Source organism: Cupressus sempervirens, chromosome 11 (assembly GCF_028749045.1).
Source record: "Cupressus sempervirens isolate cs-2001-9-10 chromosome 11, ASM2874904v1, whole genome shotgun sequence".
NCBI classification, from domain to species: domain Eukaryota; kingdom Viridiplantae; phylum Streptophyta; class Pinopsida; order Cupressales; family Cupressaceae; genus Cupressus; species Cupressus sempervirens.
This window is the reverse complement of record NC_143128.1, coordinates 305,826,278-305,848,507: the sequence shown is the minus strand read 5'-3', so window position 1 is coordinate 305,848,507 and position 22,230 is coordinate 305,826,278.

Here is a 22,230-nt window from a genome sequence, read left to right as displayed (position 1 = left end):
GTCAGTTTATTCCATATTACTTTTCATGGCAATGAATTCTGACCATACAATACTGAGTCAACCCGCTAGCCTAGAACAAAATTGATCACCATTATAGTTCGCACCTGCACCAACCCACAATATTAGATGTACCAAAAATTGCCACTATGTCCCATAGTGAGTGAAATTATTCACACTTAATTGAATGATTTATGTGGTGGACAAACAACAATGAGGAACAAAATCTCACTGTTCCAAGAATCAAGAAGAACCTGTAGCATATGCAAGCCATGTAACCAAAGAAAAAGTAGGTTTGCATGAATCTAGTCATATATGATCATGCAAAATAATAATATAAGAAGTACCCATAGATAAAGACAACAGTTGATCCTCCACATAGTACAAACCTCCACCACCACTCATGATCCTCTACTGCTAGGTGGAAGTAGGTCAATGCAATAGTAATGAAGGCTGTCACAATAATAAGGATTATGAAAATAATGAAGTGTTAATTATTGTTAGTTGGATAGCTATTATTTTTCACTCAGAAATAACAGTAGTATTTATGGGTAGCTTGGACAGTTGTTCGTCCTTATCTATGTATAGCAGCATTAGTTATGGCTGGTTTGGACAACTGTTTGTCCACTTGCCAAGAATTAGTAAATGGTTATTGCAAGGATAATTATTTACTAATTTTAGTGATTCTCTTTTGGACACCTTGCAACCAATTCCATTATTGGCTGTCGAGTTGTCTTAATCTCAACCGTCGATTGTAAATCAATCTCGGCCATTGGTTTACCAACAGGAGTAGTATAAAAGGAAGTCAGGGGGGCATTTGGAGAATATGAAGTTTTGAAGAAACATTTGCAATGTAGCGAATAGTCTTGCAGTGTTAGCAAGGGTGCAGTGTTAGCGTGGGAATAGCAGTGGGGAATATCAGCGAGATAAATTAGGAGGTGTGGAAGTTCTACCAGTAAGAGGCAAGGAATTTTGTATCTCTTGATTTGCTGAAGTTTAATATAATTTCTCATCTCTAGAACTAGTTTTCCCTTAGGGGTTTTTCCAGGGACAATTTGTCCGAAAAATATTGTGTTCATTGTGTTGTGCATTTCTTTTCGTATTTTATAAGTGAAGTTGCAGTTGTGTTATTTTTTGATATTAGCTGGGAATTTATTTTTAGCAATTTAATAATCGTTTATGATAGGAGATTAATAATTAGTGACTGCAATAGTTAGATTTTTCACATGGTATCAGAGCATTGTTAAGGGTAGAAGAGTTTTGCCCTAGGAAAAAAATTTTGATCTCTTTAGATTTATTATTGCTTTAAACCCTTGAGATGGCTTCAGCTAGTTTGAGAGATCAGGATAGATTGGATGGTGCCTCAAATTTTGGTGTTTGGAAGGCCAGAATTTCTTTATTGTTGGAAGAGACCGGTATCAAGGATTATGCTACTAATGTTGTACCTATACCAACAGATGCAACACAGCTTGCAACATATAGGAAGGATGGTGCCAAGGTGAAGAGGATAATCCTTGATGGTGTCAAGGATCATATTGTTCCACATATCGCAGAGCTAGATACAGCGAAGAAGATGTGGGACACCATTCTGAATCTATACCAAAATGCTACCACCAATAGAAAGTTGATTCTTAGAGAGAAGCTAAAGAATACCTGGATGAATCAGGGAGAAGACGTCACAAGTTACCTCACTAGACTCAGACTTGTCAAGGATGAGTTAGCAGCTGTTGGAGATAGCCCTAGTGATGACGAGCTAGTGAGAATAGCCCTAAATGGGTTTACTAAACAATGGAGTGTCTTTGTTCAAGTTGTCAGTGGACAAGATAATTTATCGAGTTGGGATCAACTATGGACTAATTTCACTCAAGAGGAGTTTAGACTAAGTCTTGTTAATGGGGCCAACAAGAGTCAGAAAAATGAGGTGGAACAAGAGAACATTGCCCTAGCAGGTAAAGGAAAGCAAAGAAGGGATCTAGCAAAGGATCAAATTCACAAAGTGAGAAGAAGAAGAAGGACCTTTCTAAGGTCAAGTGCTTTGGATGTCACGAGTTTGGCCAGTATGTCAATGATTTCCCAGAGGAAGAAGGGTAAGAAGTAGGTGGCAGCTTCGACAAGTGCAGAAGAACTCTCCAGTAGAATGGAAGATGAGTTTGCACTCATAGCTTGTATGGTTAGCTCAACATCACAGTGTGTTTGGTATATAGATAGTTGGGTGTCATTTCATATGACAGGAGTTAGAGAGTACTTCTCCAGTTACAAGGACGAGGACACCAACATCCAGATTTCTATAGGAAACTTGTCCAAACTCAACCCTGTTAGGAAAGGGACTATTCATTTTCAGAGGGAGAATGGAAAGATAATTTCGCTTCATGATGTGTTATATGTGGTAGGCTTAGGTATGAATTTGATTTCTGTATTTGTTCTTCAGGATAGGGGGTATAATGTACTCTTTAGAGGGACAAATGTGTTGATTAAGCACAAGGATTGGAAATCACCCATAACTATTGGAGTTAGGAGTGGTCGCCTTTATAGATTGCAGTTTGATACTCCTAAGGCACTTGTGAGCAATAGTAATCCTAGAGATCTTGGAGAGCTATGGCATAGGAGGATGGGCCATATTCATCATGGAGCACATAGAGTGCTTCGTGAGACCATGATAGGTGTTCCATAGGTGAGCATAGAGCATGACAATGTATGTAAGGGATGTGTGATGGGGAAGTTTTCAAAAGCATCTTTTCCAAGGAGTGACACCAAATCTAAGGGTGTTCTTGATCTAGTACATTCAAATGTTTATGGACCAATGTCAACAAAATCCCTCAGAGGATATGAGTACTATGTTACTTTTATTGATGATTTCTCTAGAAAGACCTGGATATACTTCTTGAAGACTAAGGATGAGGTTTTTAGTCGATTCCAAGAGTTCAAGGCTCTTGTGGAGAACTCGACAGGAAAGAAGATAAAGGTTCTTCGATCAGACAATGGAGGCAAGTACAAAGGAAATTTCTTCCAAGAGTTCTACACCAAAGAAGGAATCAAGAGAGAATGGACTATTCCTTACTATCCACAGCAGAATGGAGTTGCTGAGAGGAAGAACCATTCTATATCAGAGGTAGCAAGAGCTATGCTACATGACCAAGACAAGCCCCGTTACTTATGGGCAGAGGCGTGTAATACAATAGTCTACATTCAGAATAGAGTTCCACACAAGGTGCTAGAGAAGATGACACCAGAGGAGGCTTTCACAGGGAAGAAGCCAAATGTTAGTCACTTCAGGATACTCGAGAGTGTGGCATATTACCATATTCTTGGAGATACACGTACAAAGTTAGATCAAACTACAGAGAGGGGGTACTTTGTTGGGTACAGTGAGACCTCAAAGGCATACAATATTTTCATTCCGAGGACTAAAAGAATTATTGTCATATGAGATGTCAAGTTCATGGAGGACAAGGCATTTAGGAGATCTAGAGATTTTCCGATAAATGATTAGAGTGAGCAGCCAATAGAAGCTCCAAGACCAAGTCAAGAGCAACAAAGCTCAAGTACAGTTACCAGTACGAGTGTAGACTCAGTTAATGAAGATTCACAGAGTATGGAGCAACAGGTGCAATAGGAAATGCATCTAGAAGACTTAGAGGTTGACATTTCATCCTCTATAGTTGGCAGCGGGAACCATGAGGTTCCAGATACACAAAGGGATACTCAGGAGTTTGTGGGAGCTCCTAGGAAGAGTACTAGACAATGAAGACAACCAACCAAGTTCAATGACTATGTGGCATTAGTTAGTCAGTTGGTAGATAGTGAGCCTTCTAGCTATCAGGAAGCTGCAGAACATCACGTATGGCGAGATGCTATGGTTGAGGAATATTCTTCAATAATGCAAAATGATGTGTGGGAGGTAGTACCTAGACCAACAAATAGGGTTGTAGTTGGATCATGTTGGATCTATAAGATAAAGCATAGTGCAGATGGTAGCATCGAGAAATACAAGGCGAGGTTCATGGCAAAGGGGTTCTCTTAGAAGGAGGGAATAGACTATGAGGAGACATTCGCTCTTGTTACCAGGTATACTTCTATACGAGCTGTAATCTCACTTGCAGCACAAATGGGATGGAAAATCCATCAAATGGATGTCAAGACAACATTCCTTAATGGTGAGTTGAAGGAGGAGGTATACATAGAACAACTAGAATGCTTTGTAGCACAGAGCAAAGAGACCCACGTGTGCAGATTGAAAAAAGCATTGTACAGACTCAAGCAAGCTCCTAGAGCGTGGTGTGAGTGCATTGATACATACTTGCAAAAAATGGGCTTTGTAAAGAGTGAAGCAGAAGCTAACCTCTACTACTTGATGGTTGGGGGTGAGATTCTCATTCTTGTTCTTTATGTGGATGACCTATTTCTTATAGGTTCACTAGGTCTCATAGTGGATTGCAAGAGGAATCTTGCAGAAGAGTTCGAGATGGAGGATTTAGGACTTATGCACTACTTTCTAGGCATGGAAGTGTGGCAGACAGATGGGAAAATTTTCCTTGGTCAAGGGAAATATTGCATTGAAATCTTGAATAAATTTGGGATGGAGGATTGCAAAGCCATGTCTACACCCATGATCACGAATTGGAGGAAGGTAGATACAACTAAGGAGAAAGATGTAGATCCCACTTTATATAGATAGTTGATTGGTTCGCTTATGTATTTGGTCAACACTAGACCAAATATAGCATTTGCAGTTAACTCTCTTAGTCATTTCATGGTTGAACCAAAGAGAATGCATTGGATAGCGGCTAAGCATGTGCTACATTACTTGCATGGTACAGTCGAGTATGGGATCAGATATGTTCGAGGTGAAGGTATCAGGTTGATAGGCTATACTAATGCAGATTCGGCAGTAAGTACAATAGACAAAAGGAGCACTGTAGGGTGTTGTTTCAAATTGGGATCAAGAGTTGTATCTTGGTTTAATAGGAAGCAGAAGTCTGTGGCTCTAATTTCAGCAGAAGTAGAATACATAGCAGCTAGCATGGCGACATGTGAAGCTATATGGATTTGGAAGTTGTTAGTAGCCTTGTTTGGTCAGAAGGTGGAGACTACTGTGATACATTGTGACAATTAGAGTTTCATCAAGTTGTTCGAGAATCCAGTATTTCATGATAGGTCTAAAAATATAGATATCAGATATCACTTCATCAAAGATTGTGTACAAAGGGGAGTTGTTCAGCTACAGTACATACCTATAGAGGAGCAGGTAGCAGAAATTCTGACTAAGGCATTGGGGAAGGCAAAATTTATCTTCTTCAGAGATAAGTTAGGTGTCCTGCAGAATAGCTTCCTCGCTAAGAGGGAGTGTTAATTATTGTTAGTTGGACAATTGTTATTTCTGATCTAAAAATAGCAGTAGTATTTATGGGTAGCTTGGACAGCTATTTGTCCCTATCTATGTATAGCAGCATTAGTTATGGGTGGTTTGGACAGCTGTTTGTCCACTTGCCAAGAATTAGTAAATGGTTATTGCAAGGATAATTATTTACTAATTTTAGTGATTCTATTTTGGACACCTTGCAACCAATTCTATTGTTGGTTGTCGAGTTGTCTTAATCTCAACCGTCGATTATAAATCAATCTCGGCCGTTGGTTTATCAATAGGAGTAGTATAAAAGGAGGTTAGGGGGGCATTTGGAGAATATGAAGTTTTGGAGAAATGTTTGCAGTGTTGCAAACAGTCTTGCAGTGTTAGCAAGGGTGCAGTGTTAGCGTGGGAATAGCAGTGGGGAATATCAGCAGGATAAATTAGGAGGTTGTCGAAGTTCTGCTAGTAAGAGGCAAGGAATTTTGTATCTCTTCATTTGCTGAAGTTTAATATAATTTCTCATCTGTAGAACTAGTTTTCCCTTAGGGGTTTTTCCAGGGACAATTTGTCCGAAAATATTGTGTTCATTGTGTTGTGCATTTCTTTCTGTATTTTATAAGTGAAGTTGCAGTTGTGTTATTTTTTGATATTAGCTGGGAATTTTTTTTCAGGAGTTTAATAATCGTTTATGATAGGAGATTAATAATTAGTGACTATAATAGTTAGATTTTTCACATGAAGAGGATGATGTATATTGTGTAGATTTTGTGACTACATACACGTGCAAATATATAGCCCTACTTCTAATCCTACCATAACCTAAATATTAAATTTTGATTCTAAATAAGATCATAATCTTAATTCTAAACCTAATTTTAACTTAATTAGCTACTAGTATAAAATGATAAATATTATATTATATGAAGTTTAAAAGAATGAAAATATAAAACTTTGAAAAAGATAAAAAAATAAAAAAATATTTATATTTAATGTAATTTGCTAAGAAAACAAAATATTTATTATCAACGGTAAACAATTCATTTTGTTTTGAATATAAAACTTTGGAAAAGATAAAAAAAAATATAAAAGTATTTATATTTAATGTAATTTTTTGAGAAAATGGAATATCTATTATCAACGGTAAACAATTCATTTTGTTTTGATAAAAAAATTAGTTTCAATAGATAAAGATTGGGTCAGTTATGCGTCCAAGAAGGAGATTCAATTATGGCTCAGCAAGTAAAGGAGAGGTTGAGATTAAATAGGTTTTTGACAAGTGAACTGAAGAGGACATTGAGCCACACTGATATTCATTAGTTTCCTACATTGACTGATATACTGGAAAATGATTTGGAAAAGAAAGTAAGCAACAAGAGAGTTGGACCAGGTTCTTATTTTTATTTTCAAGTATGCTCTTCATTAATCATAAATGTTATCAATATATCTCTCCCTGTAATTGAAAGCATGTGGATTCCACTTTTTTTCCCCTATTTTGTAGACCATCGTAGTGCTTTCCTAATTTCAAAATTATAAATTAAGGATATGATCTGGTGTTCAAAGCAATATTTTAATTTTTTCTATTATAGTACTTTTTTGGATGGTATTGTTGTTTTTTCCACAATTTAATGAGTTCAAAGTGTTTGTAGAAGGTTAATACAATTATGTTTTAACTGGTAAAATTTTATGACAAAGTATAGCATTATAAGAAATTATACAAAAATCAGTTATGTGGGAGGGCATTAACAATACATAAAAATGGTCATAACACATTTCAATGTCTTTTAACATTACCAAAAAATAGAAGAAAAAAGCCTTTATCATTTAGAATATAACAAATTAGAGCATCTACTAGCTCTATTTGAAGCAATAATTAAAAAACAATAACTAATGCACTTTAACTTTTTCGATGACATCCCTTACCACAATTTAGAGTTTTATATTGTTTTACCTTTTGTTCGCCGTAATATCAACAAAATTTAAACAAATTATTGTCTGTACTAAATCTATTTATTAATATTAATAGTCCCATCTTTTTTATTATGTCAATATTGATAATTATCTTTCTTCAATATATTTAGCAACATTTAGAAGATTCATAAAGCCAAGAATTATTATTGCAATGCGTGTCATTGGTGGCATTCCAATCAATGTGCAACATGATGAACCAAGCACATTGTCATTTTTCAAAACTTGAAATACCTTTTTCGATGCTATATAGAATATATATTGATCCTTGAGACACTTGAGGATAATATATATGAAGTTTCAATAATTGCAACAATGGTCTTGAGAAAGCAAAGGGAGCTGCCCATTGTGGGAGGAAGTGGGCACTTTAGGATGGCAAGAGGGTATGCATTTGCCCACACTATTTAAATCTAGGGGCTAAATGTTGTTATTGGCTACAATGTCACTATCTTCCATTATGAGAAATAGGTGTATTAGGAAGAAATTGTTTTAGGGTATGATTCATATTTCAGCTCAAGGGCTTAATGTTCTCTCTCAACTTTTGTGCTTAATATTCTCTATTAACTCTTCTCTGTTCTTATGATAGACTGAGATTGATATGATAAAATTGTCAGAGCATAATCTAGACCCAAATAAATAAGCATTTAAATTTGTTACATAGTCTAATCTAGATAAGGAAAGCATTAACAATAACCAGTTATTTGTTATATGCCTTCAAGGAGGCTATTGTTTTCAGGGCATAATCCATATTTGGGAATGGTATTGAAACTGTTTCTGTTGCTTCAGATTTTACTAGGATAGTGGGGTTACTACCTTCCAAGATTTAATATTGGGCAGCATATAATGGCATTTAGTGTATTGTCTTTGTTGAATTATCTGATTTTTAAACTAAACACAATTTTTTTGTTAATTAGTTTTCATTATTACAGTCATCAGTCCTCCAGTTGATTGCAAATGATTGACACATTTGTTTAATTTCCAACTCCTTCAATTATGATATTTAATTTAAAGAATGGCTGATGATATAGAGGTATAGGCTTGAAGAAATTACAAAAGTAACAAAGGTTATATCATAGAATTCTATCAAAATAAATAAATAAATTTGTGTTTACAAAGAAAAGGGAAAAATCTAAGGGATGGAGATTTTCCCATCCTTTACCCAAATAACTGATAAAAATATTCAAATTTTGTGAAATTAGCAAGGTTGTCATTAGAATTTATATACAAAAGAGAAGAGTTCAAAATGACTCACAATTTTACTGATCTATTGATTAGATTCCATAGAGGAAACCTACTAATTTTCTATAATTTTTAAAACTTAAGCTATTCCAGTTTGGAGTGGTAGGCAAATTGAGAGAGGCAACTGATGTAGGGAGATGCTCACGTATAAATTTTAGGATTGGTCCTGATGGGGGACAAATCAAGCCTTTTATCACAACTTTCTCCTCCTTCTAACTTCTAATATTTTCTCCTATTTCCATAATCATTTGCCACTATCTTCTTCAGAGTACTAGATTTAGGAGACCTAATCTTGCTGGTGTCTTCCATATATAGTTGATGCTGAGAAATGTTTGAACTACTCATTGAAGCTCTTTCTTCTTTCCACAAACAAGAATCATAAAGATTATCTTCTGATTTTCTCTTCTTTTGGATATGGTTGAAAGAGCTAGTATGTTTCATTCCTAGACGATTCTCCTCTTTTGGAGGGAGAAATATACTGAGATGATCTTGAGAAGAGCTTATGCTACAGCTGATGGGCTGTTCCAATTTTAGTTCACCTAAAGAAAAGTTCTTGCTACCCAATGACACTTCCACTTCCTTGTAAGGGCTTGAGTTAGAAAGATTATTCTCTACTACAAAATCCCTACAAGTGCTTATACTTCCACAACATTCCATGTCTATCTGATACTCAGTAGACTCTGAGCAGCCCCATGAAAATTTATCTTCGTAAAGATGTTTCCCTTCATATACACACCCACTTGTATATGAATAATCACATGTCTCTAAATTCTCAACAGTAGAAGTCATCCTCTGATTATGATTATATTTGAGTTGAGTCCCTAGATGCTTGATGATTTTTTTCACTGATATGATATCTCCAATCAACTATAGATGCTTCTGTTAGAAATGGAAAAATAAATCTGTAAATAAACAATACCAGGAAAGAATCTAAGTCAGTAAATGCATGAAAAGATATTACCATAAAATAGGAGAGAGAAAGCTTCAAGCTCCAACACCATGAGACAAGATATTTGGAAAGGGGAAAGCAAAGAAAACCCCTTGTGACATTATGAATGAGGCATGAAAAGCCTAAGAAGGAAGAGAGAGAGAGAGAGATAGAGAGCAATGCTCATACAATATTTGATAAGAGGAAGAAACCTCATTGTTGTTGAATGAGAAAGGAGAGTCATCTCTTAAATAGAGATGAGAGAGAGGAGTTGGAATGTAACTCCCATGTCTATGAATGCCACCATTCATAAGTGTGTGAGGCCAAGTGTGATATTCCTCTTAAGGAGGAATATTCTAAAATTAGAAATTACAATATATATTTGTCCTCACATATTCCACTAGATGACAAAATAAGATGTAGTGGAAAAAGGAAAAAAAAGAAATATATTAGGATACCTTGGCTTATATCCTAATATATTACAACAATAAATAAAGAAGGTCTAACCTTGGTTTGTAAATACACCAAGGAAAGATTACAACTTCTAACACCCCCCTTTAATCTTTACTTGGGGTAATTACATCAAAGGGTATAAAACCCATAATTTTTACAAAAATCTGCAACTTAGTCTTCAATATGAAGTAATTTGGTTGTCTTTAAGCCATATGGTACATTTGCAGATCCAAGAGAAGTACATGAGTCCTTTGAATGTGATCATGTGGAAGCATAGACGCCTCTTCATATGTGGAAAACCAAGAAGGTTCCTTGATCGATCACCTGAAAAAAAAAAAGGAGAACAACAAGACAAATATCCACAAGTAGAATGCCATCATATATGCAAATTCGAAATCCTTTTGAATAAGGATAATAAAATTCTCATAGAGAAACAATGAGTAAAACATGTTACCAGAAAAAAATGGAGATAACCTGATATCAAGATAAATTATATGCTCAAAAAATTGTCAATAAGGACAAATTGAGTAAAAAATAAATGAATGTGTTCACCAACATGCAATGGAGTTAACATGATATCTAGAATAAGTCATAAGCTCAAAAATGAGCATAATATGGGTCAAAATGACCAATCTTTATGCAATAAGTCTCTCATGAAAGAAACATACTAATGCACTAATGACCACAGACAAGGCCAACTAATGATACTTGCATCAATCTTGCATCAATCACGTGGATATAGACAGTCCACTTAATGAATCATCCCACTGCAAGTTAATGGGTGATCAATCCATAACATGCATGAATCATGATCTAAGCAATAAAGTATGTAGATCATTATCACATTAATATATGAAAATAAAGTAAAAGAGAGACATGCTGATCAAATTAGAATTATCATGAGTTGTTAGGATAATCAAAAGAATGGATTATGAGGATATAACAACATATTGCCTTCAAATTGGATCAAATTATCTGAATTTGGAGGGGAAACTCCAATAATAGCATCCTCTTCATGGAGGAACAAAACATGGAGGGAAACTCCATAAAAAATATTATCCTATCAAAATGGAACAGATAGGATCAAATGGAGGGAAACTCCATATAAAATGAGTGCATACCAATATAGGATGGAGGAATACTCCATGGGCCAGATAAGGAAACTATGTATCAGTTATACTGAGGGGACCTACATAGTTATCCTTGAAAAAATTGGCTCCCTATGCAACTCAAAACAAATATCATATAAATCATGTATATCAATGGTATAACACCATAAAGTGCCAACATGGGCCTAGAATGATGCTATAAAAGCATAGAAGTGCAACTATGGGCACATCAAAATATCAAAATGAAGGCAAATGTGTAAGATTACTCATAATCCAATTAAGTAAAATGATTTAAGGAAGATCAACTAAATATAGATATCAGGTATAAAAATCCATTGAGTGTAAACATGAGTATTTAATTCATTTTGCAAAGGTATATATTAATTTTTGAATCATTATAGTCATAAATTATATATTTATCTGGGCATATATGTGGGCCCCCATATATACTCAAATAAATATATGAAAATAGATTGGTTAAAGAAAATAATCACCTTTCCATACTTAATATTTTGGAAAGTCACAATATTTACCTTGGTTCAAAAATATAACCTCAAAGTAATAAGAACATAAAGTCATGGGGCAAGAAAAGATCTCCCCATTTTTCTCATACTATGCCTTCAAGATTAGAAGTGATTCAAAAAGAATTTTCTTTTTTTTGAAATAAAACATTAAGAAAGATATAACTAAAAAAACTTAGTAATTAATGATAGAGGTCAGATCTGGCAGATAAGAATATACTAAAATGAGTTAAAAAACTTTTCTAAAAAAAGTTTGAATAAAAGCTTGTAATGATAGAATATTGCACTTGTCTGACAATGAATGATTACATGCCAAAAATAGGTTGACAAGAGGCAATAATAAAAGTAAATGATGCTTCTATCACGAGCTTAAAAAAGAAAAAGAATCTTGCATGAAAAGACAAGAAAACATGAGCAATGATCTATTTTTTTTAAAAAGACAGAGAATAATAATTGCACAGAGAATATTCTAAACATGCAAGAGACAAAATTAGAAACTTAAAATGTGTAGACATGAAAAGACGAAAAAGCATAGTCTTTTTGATATCCTCTATGACAAATTTCTCTTATTTCATGCAAGATATCATAGAGGATATCTTTGGTTAAAGACAATGAAATAGCTCTTATTTGCAACAGATTTTCAAGTGAGGTATAGATATATAAAAAAAAATTAAATTCAAGAAATGAAATGGATTAAAAATATTTTAAAATATGAGTAGACTAAGATATGAATTTGAAAAAGATAGGAAAACCCTTTGGCGGCAAGCCTTCCAAAGGGGGTTAGATTAAAAATAATAGAGAATAAAAAAGTAACCTGCACAAATTAGAGCAAACAGAAGTTAATCGGGTTTGGCGGTAAACCAGCCAAACTCAAAAAAAAAAAAAAAAAAAAATTCAATTTCTTCCATCTTAAGAAGATTAAAGAAGAAATTAGTGAAATATCTCTCAAGAGTCTCCTTCGAATCGTACCTTCATGCAAACACTCAAAACAAAGATTAAACTGCTCTGATACCATGTTAGAAATGGAAAAAGAAATCTGTAAATAAACAATACCAGGAAAGAATCTAAGTGAGTAAATGCATGAAAAGATATTACCATAAAATAGGAGAGAGAAAGCTTCAAGCTCCAACACCATGAGACAAGATATTTGGAAAGGGGAAAGCAAAGAAAACCCCTTGTGACATTATGAATGAGGCATGAAAAGCCTAAGAAGGAAGAGAGAGAGAGAGATAGAGAGCAATGCTCATACAATATTTGATAAGAGGAAGAAACCTCATTGTTGTTGAATGAGAGAGGAGAGTCATCTCTTAAATAGAGATGAGAGAGAGGAGTTGGAATGTAACTCCCATGTCTATGAATGCCACCATTCATAAGTGTGTGAGGCCAAGTGTGAGATTCCTCTTAAGGAGGAATAATCTAAAATTAGAAATTACAATATATATTTGTCCTCACATATTCCACTAGATGACAAAATAAGATGTAGTGGAAAAAGGACAAAAAAGAAATATATTAGGATACCTTGGCTTATATCCTAATATATTACAACAATAAATAAAGAAGGTCTAACCTTGGTTTATAAATACACCAAGGAAAGATTACAACTTCTAACAGCTTCAATATTCCCTTGTTGATCATCATTAACTGTAGATATTTGATTTCCCTTGCTAATATTCACAACTTTCTCAGATTTACTTTTTTCTGCCAACAAACAACTTTCTTGATTTTCATTGTAACCAAATAATTTCAGGAGAACCAGAACCTGTTGTGAGTTAAACTTTTTTTTTAACTTTCTCAATTCTATTGTCAATCAATACAATTTTTAAATTGGAAATGCTAAATATAGATTTGATTTGTATTTTACTTTTATTATCTTATTTATATTTTTCAAGGGATCTATATGAATATTATAAAAATGATATACTTTTCCTTTAGTGTGTATTTGAAATAAGATAAAGAAAATATTCATTTATTCTTTCTTATGATGAGTCATTGGATGTTATTTAAAATTTCAATAAGGAAAAATTTTTTTTATACAATATGCCATACAAAGAGGATTAATAGACTACAAAAAACTCTTAACTTCACTATAAATTTATATTGGTTGGGCACAATTATATTTTACCATGACTTTGGTGATTCATTTGTTGATTAGCTAAGGTCAATTAGGCATAGATCGTAGACTAATGTCAACAAAGCTACAATCTCCATTCAACTCAGACTTCATTGAACAAGTAAAACAAAAAAAGGAAAATATATTTGGAATGATAAGAATTATTAAACAAAAATTGTTTAAGTCACTAATTAGCATGAAATTTTTATAGTTCTACTCTGCTTTCTTCAATATTTAAATTTAATTAAATCATGATCAAGTTTAAAAAGGAAAAGTCATATAAGAAACAGACCACACATGTATGACATCTATTAGCATATTATCAAACACTAAACTAATAGAATCTAAAGCCTGCCACACATGTTTGATACCTTAATGTCAAATATCTAACTAGTAGAATCTTTATATAAATAGTTATCTTATACAAAATACATGTAGAAAAGTTCATATTAGAATTATCTTAATTCAATGATTCCACTTTTATTTTCCCTTATCTATGAAAAATTATTCAAAATCACAATAAGATAGAAAGGAGGGTTAGAAAATGCCTACATACTAACATTCCTACTTAATGTATTTTAAATGCATTCCTTGTTGACAAATAAAAATTGTACGCATACAACCTAGCCCATAAACACAAATGTTTTAGCCCTTTCTCATCTAGGTTTTCTTATGTGCTATCCTTTATAGAGTATGGCAATTTTTTTGTGATTAAACTCAATTCTTTTCCCTAATATTGGTGGACTTGATTATTTTGACAAATTATTGAATATGACATTTTGATGTAAAAGTTACTCTAATATATTGTTAAGTGGGAATTAAGATATGATTGCATGTTTTAATTTAAATTTATTAAATAAAATTTAATTATTTTTGATTTATATAGATTTATTTTTTATGTACCCGATGGTAGAATAAGGTTTTTATCTACATACAAATCGTTCAAGTTGTTATCTTGTACCATTAAGGATATCGAATGATTCATAGCATAAAACTAAAATTAAGTTTGTACTTGTCATATTGACATGTTTTTTTATGTTAATTATTATTATACTGATATACTATTTTATCAAACTCAAATTAGGTTTCTACTTGTCATATTGAAGTAGTTCTATAGATATTTTTTCGTGCAAAATTAGGTATGTAACATGAATCTTAAGTTTTCTTATATGTTTTCAATTTAATGTATTGTTATAAAAAATACAAGTTCAATTCAAGTTAAATTTATTAGACAATAAAAAATAATACTTTTGTTGATATTGATAGTTATAAAAAAAATTGTAATCCAATTCCATCTACAATTGATATTGCATTGGAGACTGAAAACTTATTTAGACTAAAGTCTTTTCATAACATCGTAGGAGACTATTTATTTGACTCTCTAGAAGTTTTGCTATATTTTCATTACACTTCAATTGAAATACGAAATGGGTTAGTAGATCATTTTTTGGAATCTATGTCAAAGAATAACTTAGACCAATTGCAAGAATTTACATGTGAGCTACATCCAGATCTTTTGAATGAAATGCACTTTGTTAGAGATGTGACTACATACTTAGAAATAATGAGGTTGTCTACATAAACTAACCAAAATGGAAAGCATGGACTTGGGGGTGATACATTTTGTATTCAATGGGTCTCAAAATGGCTAAATGTAGCAATTGTAATATGGTCAACAACAACTAAACAAAAATATTTACATTTCAACAATGACATTAGAAAACATACATATAGTATTTTATTTCATGCTGAAAAACCCTATTGGTGGTCACTATGAGCCCCTCATATCTTAAAAAAATACATACCTAACAATCATACATCACCAATTTACCTCTCAAACTTTTGTTCTACATTACAAAGCAATTGGCAACAAATTAGATCTGAAATGTGAATTCAAGGTATCATGATGAATACAAATCCAAAAAAAAATTGTGGTGATAGCCTATTCCATTCAATTTCATATTTAATGGATGGGGAATTTGATATACACTATTTAAGACTATATGCTGCATAATCAATTTGCAATGAAAAAAGGAGTTATTCTGAAAATGTGAATTATTATATAGAACGCTACTTAACAACAACTATGTTGCAAACAATACCCTGTATTGCAAATTGGGAAGACTATATTATCAACATGGAAATGCCTTATTCACAAGGTCAAATTGAAGGAGGCCTTTTTTTTTTACAATGGTTGGCAATAATATTTAAAGTAACTATTTATGTATGGTCATCAACAACTCAACAAATTGTACATATCTTTAAAAATCTAGGGATATCAAACAAAGTATATAACGTAATATTGTTTGAAACAAATACTACACATATACATTATGAGCCACTATATATGTCCCACAACTCAAAACTATTTGAAAAAACTATAGGAATACAAACACCAAACTATAATATAATACATGTTCACAAAAAAATAGATAGGAAAACAGTGTCACTTCATAAATTTAAAAAAGAAATGCGTAATAGTAATACATATCAACATGACCAATCTTCAAAGAAAATAAAGTATCATACTAATTCAAATATTATTGAAAAATATCATTCAAATAATAATTTGCCAACTTTATACTCCAAGAAAGAAAACAAAAATGACACAGATACATAACTAGAAAAAAATTGTACACAAAAGAAAAATATAGTAGGTAATGACATAACTATTGTAGTAAAATTTAAATATCTCCATAAATTAAAAAAATTATTGCGTAATAATAACAGAAAACAACTAAACCATTGTTGTAAAAAATATAAACACATTAAAAAAAATCAAACACAAATATATTTGAAAGCAATTCAAGATACACCTCAATATGAATGTTAGATTTGTAATTGATTGCAATTTTCTCAAAATATAAATTCACTTAGCAAAACAAATCAAGAAATGTATAATAAGATTAGTACCGTAATAGTAGAAAAATACATAACAAATGCTTGCATACATTGTAAGAGAATGATAAATAATAGGAAACTCCCAGTCTTTGCTACACCACAATGCAATAGACGAAATAAATCAATTTCGATAATGTCATGTATATCAGAACTAGAGGAACGACTTATATTACCACAACTTTTTTTTGCACAAATTAGACAATGGGGGCGCAAAAGGTCTCAAATAGGACTAACTGGTTCTATAATTAATGTGCCTACAAAAATGAACATCTTTCAAACATTGCTTACACATTCCATAAATGACACAGTGACAATTGCAGTTGCTTTAAAAAGAAAACTACAATATAAAAATCCATATCATACTGGAATGGTTAATCCACAACTAATAATAAAATCATTACAAAACTTATGCAAAAGAAAATTATACAAACAAGAAAACATCATAATAGACAAAACTTGGGAAAAAAAATTTGAAAAAAAAACTTACGCCAATGCAAACACAAAAAATAAATACGATAATAGTGATTTGAGTTCTCAAGAAGAAGGAAACTATGATGATGTAGAAACTTGTATAGATACACTTGTACATGGTTTCTTGGAGTCTCAAACTATATATGACTTACAAGATAAAATACTTGAAATAACACCTACTGAAGGAAATCAACCATTGGGCATTTTTAAAGATAAATTTGCAAAAGAGTTGAAATTTTCAACTTTATTTTTCAGGGAGCCACATGATCTTGACATAATCCACAATTGCAGATACCAAAAAATAGCGCAATGGAAAATGCTAAATAGTAGTGGTGATTTTTCAATTCGTACAACTAACTTGTTCTTCAAAGCAGTGTGTATCATTATAGAGAAAATAATTTCTAGTATATAAGTACAAATTAGAAAAGGTCAATTAAAATGACAAATCTTACTCACAAAAGATGTCAAATACAAACACAATCTAGAAAAGATATTGAAATTGGATATTGGATACATGGATTTCAAATATATCTGCTTTCTAGATTATCTATTATAGAAAAAGAAGAATGTGTTTGCAATGACAAGACAACTAGGTCCTCCAACATTATTTCTGACCTTCTCAAGTGCAGAACATATATGGTAACTACTACTATCAGCTTTACTAGTGCTACACAAAAAAAGACAACAAAAAAATAAATTGATTGAACAACATGACATTGATATTGATTATATCATTCAAAACAACCCAGTCACTTGTACACGATATTATAGACATAAAATAAATTGCCTAAGAAAATTAATGTTTCATGATGATACATTTCTAGGGCATATCAATGATTTCTTCTTCATTACAGAATTTTAAAATAGATGAAATGAACATGATCACACTCTAGTGTGGATTCAAAATGCACCAATATATGGAAAATCAAAAAATAGAGAGATAGAAGACTTTGTTGACAAGGTCATTACATGCAATACACAATCACTAAATGATACACTTCAAAAAATGCATTGACACTACCACATAAGAAGTTGTAGAAAAATAAGAAAATCACAATGCAGATATAATTTTCCATTACCACCAATGAAAAAAATAACCATACTTGAGCCAATTATACCTATCAATGAAACCATACTTAATAATGCAAGTAAAATATCAAAGATTCTAGAATGTGGAAACTATGACACATCTATGACTTTTGAAACATTCTTAAAAGAAATTAATATGAATGAAGATGACTACTTGAAAGCATTACAATCAACAATAACAAAATCAACACTTTTTCTAAAAAGAGATCCATCACATATTTGGAATAATAGTTTTGTGAAAAAAATACCACAACTATGGGGAGAAAATACAAATGCACAATTTGTACTAAATGCTTATGCTGTTGTGACATACTGTTCATCATACATGACAAAAATTGATAAATCAATGACAAACATTTTTAGAAAGATAAGAAAAGACCACAAAACTACTAAAATTGATGCTATACAAATGATTCACACCTTGAGAAATACAATGCTTAACCTCCAACAAATGTCCAGTCAACTAGCAGTACATATAATACTATCACTACCTTTACATTCAACCTCAAGAAAATGTGTTTTCATCAATACATCTTCTCAAAAAGAATGCACATTTATCCTTAAGCGCAACTCACTCTTACAGAAAAAATCTGATGATTCCAAGTAAATAATGTGCCAATCAATAATTGATCACTATATCAATCGTCCACAAAATTTAATAACAATTTGCTTAGTAGATTTTGCATCAAACTATAAAATTGTTAAAGAAAAACTAGTAAACCAGTAAAACAACATAAGATGATGCATTTGAACTTGAAGAAAAAAACATTTTGGATGATCAAAAAACTATCAATGATAACATTACAAAGAATATTATTGAAAATTATGATCTTAGTTTAGATTTACAATATCTAAAAGGTAAGAAAATTGAATTTGATATTGGATTTCAAATAGTAGGCAATCTTAAACTCCTTGAAAATGCACAATATTATAAACTAAGACAACAACTAAATGAAGAGCAACAAAAAATTATAAAATATATTGCAATGAAAAAAAAAATGAAAGAAAACCTTTACATGCATTTCTAATAGGAGGTGCAGGAATCGAAAAAACTTTCACAGCAAAAACAATATTCCAAATGCTATTACACATCTATAATTTGGATCCTAAGTCAGATCCTCTCAAACTAAAAGGACTAGTAATGGCCTATATAGGGAAAGTAGCTTACAATGCAAGAGGTACAACTATACATTCTACATTATTCTTTCCCTTCAAAAAATCCACCTTCACACCACCTAACAATGACATAATGGATTCTCTACAAAAATATTATGCACAATTACATGTACTTTTCATAGATGAGGCCTCTCTAATAGGAAGTCAATTTCTATATCTAATTGACAAAAGACTTAGAGAAATTAAACATTGTCCAACAATGTATTTTGGTAGTGTTGACATTATTTTTTGTGGAGACTTCTACCAAGCACAACCAATACAAGATAGTCTTATTTTTGAAAGCCCTATTATTAACAAGGAAAAGACACCATATAAGTTTTGGAAAGATATGGTAACCTGTTATCAATTACAAACTACAATGCGACAAAAAAATGTTTTATTCATCTCTACACTAAATAAAATACGAATAAATTCACAAACAAAATATGAAATAGAATATGTCAACGATAAATGTTTTAGACAACCTCCTATTGACCCAACTTTCCCATATCTTTTTCATACTAATAAGTTAGTCACTTTACATAATCAAAGAATGCTATCCATTGTCCATAGTGAACCATTTATCATTAATGCTATCGATGAAATAGATGAAAACTATGGCAATGTAATAGAATATCCTAAGAAATCACTACCACAACAAATTATTTTAAAAACCAACATGTTAGTTGAATTATATGCAAGAAACTATAACATTAAAGATGGACTAGTAAATGGCACAAATGGTTTCAAAACGTACACAACATCAAATAAGGGAGACGTAATATGGATTGAGTTCAATGACAAAACTATTGAACAAATCCAATCAAACAAATTTCAACATCTATATACCCCAACTATCTCTAAACAATGGGTACCTATTCTATGAATAACAAAGCTAATATCTCAAAAGAAGAACCCATCACATGTCAAGGTCCATAAACAATTTCCCATACAACTAGCATGTGCCCAAACAATTCATAGATCACAAGGACTTACACTTGATAGAATTGCATTTGATCCATTGGGAGTTAACAATCATGGATTAGTATACATAGTGCTATCTTGTGTTCGAGATATAAATTCACTATTCTGACTAAATCCACTAACAATTTTGTTTTTTAATGTCAAGGATAAAATAACAGCTGAAATGTTTCGATTAACAACTCATGATGCACAATGGAGATTAACACATACAATTTTTGAGAATGATATAAATAAAATAATAAAAATTATATCTCTAAATACAAGAAGTCTTCCACCACATATTGATCATATTGTGAATGACTATGATTTATTACATTTAGACATTATATGTTTACAAGAAATACATACATTTTAGATACCATATCATGAAAAACTAACAATGTTTCAATCTATTTCTATGCATCATAGTCATGGACTTCTCACATTAGTATGAACAATATCATCATTAAGAATTCTAGAAAAATAAATGGAAACAATGTTGAAATATTAGGAACAAATTTGGTTATCAATACTTTTGAACTAACAATAATTAACTTATATTCACCACCACACACAAAAATAAGTTCAATCATTGATAGCATTGAACAAACATTGTCAATTACTATATTCAACAATAATATGCTAATTCTTGGTGATTTTAGTATCAATATGGAAAATAAGAATAAAAACACAATTATGATACAAATATTTTTAAATAAGAAAAATATATTTTTCTTGCTTGACGAAACTAATCAATTCCAAACATCACTTATTGACCATGCTTGGTCAACTATTAACAAAACCAATTACAAAATCTCAATGATAGAAGCATATTGGAGTGATCACGATGCTATCTCTCTACTACTTCAATATTCACAACTATAAAAGCAAAAAAATAGTAAGAAACAACAATGCCTTACTCCTAATTATTGTATTTTTTTTCAACAAATATTCTTTTAACATTTTATTCTTCTTCATGTTTCCTAGAAATGAAGGGCAACAAAAGATTACAAGAAAAAAATAATATCATTCAAATAGGACAACAAAAAGTGTAAGCTTATTTTTAATCTCTTACAAAATTATGTATGATTAACAATTTGTAGTTTCTTATGAAATTAACAAATACAAATTTGGATACATTTTAGCACCAAAATGGACATTCGTAATGTAGTATCAATTGAAGAATTGAATGCATACAAAGCTAGTAATGTTTTTTATGGTGATATTATAGTGGCATACAAAAAAAACCTTGATAAAACAAGAAACACAATTGAAGTCCTCCGTGCATATTTAATAGATAAAAAAGGAGAGATGACTGTAACCCTCAACATGACAAAAATATTTGTTCAAAAATATGAAAAAATAATTTCTCCTGGGTCAAGTTTTAAAATAACAAACTTTCAAATTGCTTCAAAAATAGGATATGACCATGGTGATTGTGAATGCATTTTGCAACTTACTAGTGAAATCACTATTGAACCAATACCTAAAATTTTCCCACAATTTTTCTTTATACCCAACACAACAATAAAACTTCTCTTACTATCTACAGAAAAATATACAATGGGCACAATTGGTGCAATTGTAGTGCCAGCAAAGAGGACTACCCTTCACTACATCCTGGACATAAAAGATGGAGAAACAAAACATGATTCTGAATAGGTAAATAATAAGTACCACATTCAAAAAAATATAGCCTATTACTTTTTTAAAAAAAAATTACATTACATACATTTCTAACAAATTATTTCTTTAATTACAACAAATATATATTCATCCAAATCTTTTTCACAATTATATTGCCATTGAGGAATGCATCCGAATAAAAGATTATCCCATGATACTGTTCAAAAATATTGTGAAAAGAAATGATGGAAAGGACCTGGCATTTCACACTTCAATGTCAACTTTTATTGGACCCCTTACAAATAAAGAAACCATAGATCACCTGCGTTCATTAATACATTCAACCAAACAGGTAT